Here is a 4,643-nt window from a genome sequence, read left to right as displayed (position 1 = left end):
TGCTTATCGTGTCAGAATAATATAAAGATAAAGTTTAAATTTAGTCGAAAATTTCCGGGTCGTCACAATATAGTTTTTACAAGTTTTAACGTTCGTGAATCACCGGTCAACTTGGGTGGTCAATTATCTATATGAAACATATTTCAATTAATCAAGTCTTAACAAGTTTGATTGCTTAACATGTTGGAAACATTTAATCATGTAAATATCAATCTCAATTAATATATATAAACATGGAAAAGTTCGGGTCACTACACTAGATGGGTTTTTTACTCTCAATATTTCACGGCTAATCGCAACACCCTCGTAAACATCATCTCTATGAATCAGTATGTTGAGGTACAAGAAATCATTTTTGAGATTTTTTTCACTTGGAGTAAACCATTCTTTATGACCAAGGGTTCACGTATCTTCTCATCCGCGCATCCCCTTAAGTATAAGGATAAATTTAGATCAACTCGCTCGTTGTACGAAGAGTTCACTCTCGTTCAAAGATCATACCTTTCGTGCAATTTTCTTTCGGAAATGTAATGTAAGTTACTTTAAAAATCTATGAATCTTGTTATCCTCTTGGAAGGGACTGCTTAAAACATCTATAACACGGATGTGGTTACTCTATATATATTTCTTCCTTCCTTGGTTGCAACTATATGTTGTTCTAATCGATGTTAACCCTAACTTCAGCATGTAACTAAAAGCATATAGTTACATTATGGAACTGTGCTTTCAATCCATCCCAGGATAAGGTCACCTGCAGTATGTTAAACTGGGTGATATCTTTCATTGTTCGTTCAGACCGTCCTGAAGACACTATAAATAATTATGGCTTGCATTGCATGTAAGTCTGATTAGTCGCTCTCAGTTAAAATTTCAATTCTTTTACTCAAATGAAAAGTTTCTTAAATATCGGGTTCTTTATGCCTATGGTCCCCTTCCGAAATTAAGGGGTTAGTAAAATCCGTGGCAAACACCGTCCATACATCAAATCGTATGGTTGTGATCACCATGTTTTCCACTCTATCTGTCAGCTTCGTATTGTGACATAAACGCTCAATGTTTTAGATGAGTTTGGTAACATTCATGATGCATTTCATGCATCCAGCTTACTGAAGACGCCTGTAAGGCTAAAAACACCATCTTTCCTTTTGTGGGTATATATTCAGATGACATATTCATGTTAACATGAAACGAAATCAATTTGTTGATCTTAAGGTCAAGAGACTTAATTAATGGCATATACCTATTCTTACTTTTATACGAGTACCTTTCAAGGTAAATCGCTCACTTCTGAGCCCACGAGTCTCTCGGAACTTTGATACGCTCCTTCTTCTTCAAATTCGATACCGTTGTTGGTCACTGATATACCCGAATCGAACGGTTTATTTATGCGGTGTCGTTAGGTCGCAAAACGTCAATTTAGGATATCAACAGAAAAAGTTGATTGTTTAATTTATATATGTTGGGCCTAAATCTATTATTCCTTCCTATGGGTTAGCAAGGGCAAATATGACCTAGGGTCGTTCGTTGAGCGGTCGAATTTGAAACGGAGCTTATTCAGATAATTTTGTAATTAAGATTGGGTGTTTACACAATTTAGTATCCAAGACTAGTGGCTAGGTACACCTTGTGTGGAGAGGCAGGATCCTTTTGGTCCCAATAAATTGGTGATTGTTCGAAAAATCCAACTACCAAGTCCAACCGGTTTATTCTAGACACCACTTTATCCGGAATATCAAATTGTGTAAAGGCAATAGTTGGGTTGATTTGATTTATAATTGTATTTAAAATATTAAAGCAATATAATTAAAATAAGCTAGTTAGCATGCAACAGTTAAGGATAGAGAGGACGTGGTTCACCATGATTTAAGATAACGTAGTGTCGGGATGATTGCGAGGCACTCATTAGATGGATATACCTTGGTGTGAACACTAGATTCCCTACTAAGCGGTTTCCCGGTTAGCATGTCACGAGGAACTAGGCTTTGAAGATTCTGATCGGATGGACTATGCTCAACTCCCGACGCTTTATCCGGTTTAAGAATATAAGCAGCCCATCTTGAATGCAGTGCATACCTTAGGTGCACGAATAAAATAGCATAGCCATATATATAGAATATCCAACCTTACTTAACACCTTAGTGTATCACCCAAGTGAGTGGTTATAATTTTGTTTCAAATCCCTTTCTATCAATGGTTTGGTAAAATCTAAGGGTTTGTAGACATATTAGAACCTCTGATGGTTCTCAGTCATCCTTAAAGATTTATAAGCTTAGTTTGTATTGTAGTGTGTTAATTTCCTATTTATGATTTAAACCAGCCCTTACTTAAATCTACCCAATAAATCCCTTAGTTATCCACCATGTACTAGACTTATAGTGGTTCCATAGCTTCTAACCTTGACCATGCTCAAGTGGTCCTATAGTATATCGACATGAGTCTTATACTCTTGACCAATGTCTTGATCTGGTCCTATGGTAATTCCCTATGTACTGTATAGTATTTCTGATGGGTTCATACCTTGACCAATGTATAAACACGGATAATTAATTACCCTTATAACGTCGACTTTATAAAAGGTTTTAATCATGTTTATTGGTGGAAGGACGATAATAACGAGGTTTAATATCATAGACGAAAAGTGAATATGAAACGATAATCATCCCTAACTAACATTATTAAATCATGGCAAACAATCAAGCAATTACTCACACATCATGGCAACAAGCATTTCTAATATTAATAAATCATAAACATCGAACAAGAATATTATAATAAATTAATAAAAGAAAGGATAAATATTACCGAATAATGTCGGCAGAATAACACTTGTATTTCTTCATAATATCCATAGCGTTACAATGCTTGATAGCTTCTACTACTAACTACATACTAATCTCCTATTGATCACTAGAGAGCGACAATAGAGAGATAATTACATTTCCTAATCTCTGTACTTTTATCTCTCTAGAATCTAGAGAGAGAAAGTAAAGAGAGAACTAATCTCCTATAGATCACTAGAGAGCGACTATAGAGAGATATTTGAGAGAGAAGAGAAGAATTGGTGTGTGTTGAAATGGTGGGATGAGCCACCTATTTATAGGAAAGTTTGATGGCAAAGTTGTAATTAAATGGGCTTGGTGACCAAGGTGACCTTGGAGAGCAAGCATAACTTGGAGAGCAAGCACATTCTAGATTGTAAAGGCCCGTCCTAATCCACCTGGACGAAATCTTATACATTTGGTCCCATTGCGAGGTACTGACCTAAATATGCCATGAATGACTTCAAGTAATATCTTTAAGTTGAGCAAATGCACAGCGGAGGACTTAATTCGTACCTGAGAATAAACATGCTTAAAAGTGTCAACCAAAAGGTTGGTGAGTTCATTAGTTTATCATAACAATCATTTCAATATATTAATAGACCACGAGATTTCCGTTTATAAATACATGTACACTCGCAAGTGTATAAAAGTATTCTATAAGCTGTAGGCACCCGGTAACAAGCCTTAACGTTCATGTTTTACCCTCTGAAGTACACCGGATCAGGTGTGTTTAAAATAACCTCAAAGTACTAAAGCATCCCATAGTCAGGATGGGGTTTGTCAGACCCAATAGATCTATCTTTAGGATTCGCGCCTACCGTACATAGACAAGTAGTTTAATGCTACCAAGCTAAGGGTATATTTCTGGTTTAAACCCACATAGAATTAGTTTTAGTACTTGTGCCTATTTCGTAAAACATTTATAAAACAGCGCATGTATTCTCAGCCCAAAAATATATATAAAAAGGGAGTAATGAAACTCACGCATATAAATATTGTAAAATAGTTAATAAAGCATTTGCATGTATTCTCAGCCCAAAAACGTAAAGAGTGAAAAGGGAGCAAATGAAACTCACGCATATAAATATTGTAAAATAGTTAATAAAGCATTTGCATGTATTCTCAGCCCAAAAACGTAAAGAGTGAAAAGGGAGCAAATGAAACTCACCTAATGTATTTTGTAGTGAAAATACATAGAACGACATTGAATAAGTATAGGGTTGGCCTCGGTTTCACGAACCTATTATTCAATCATGTATATTAATACATGTAATGGTAATTGAACAAATATATATATTATTAGTGAATTTACTTGTGATTTTATATCATGTGTTTTATTAATAACTTAATTAAATGTATTTATTTTATATACTTTAAGTAAATAATTAATATTTATATATGAAAATATGTTTTTTTATATAATTAATACTTTATTTGGGTAAAATAATATTAATAATAGAAGATTGCAATATTTTAATAATAATAATATAATAATAATAATAATAATAATAATAATAATAATAATAATAATAATAATAATAATAATAATAATAATAATAATAATAATAATAATAATAATAATAATTGATAGTATTGATAATAACAATATGGTTATAATAATAGTAATAAGGATACTAGTAGTACAAATGATAATAATAATAAAAATGTTAATAATAATAATAATAATATTAATAATAATAATAATAATAATAATAATAATAATAATAATAATAATAATAATAATAATAATAATAATAATAATAATAATAATAATAATAATAATAATAATAATAATAATAATAATAATAATAATAATAATAA

This window comes from Rutidosis leptorrhynchoides, chromosome 2 (assembly GCF_046630445.1).
Source record: "Rutidosis leptorrhynchoides isolate AG116_Rl617_1_P2 chromosome 2, CSIRO_AGI_Rlap_v1, whole genome shotgun sequence".
Classification (NCBI taxonomy): domain Eukaryota; kingdom Viridiplantae; phylum Streptophyta; class Magnoliopsida; order Asterales; family Asteraceae; genus Rutidosis; species Rutidosis leptorrhynchoides.
This window is presented reverse-complemented; position numbering follows the sequence as displayed.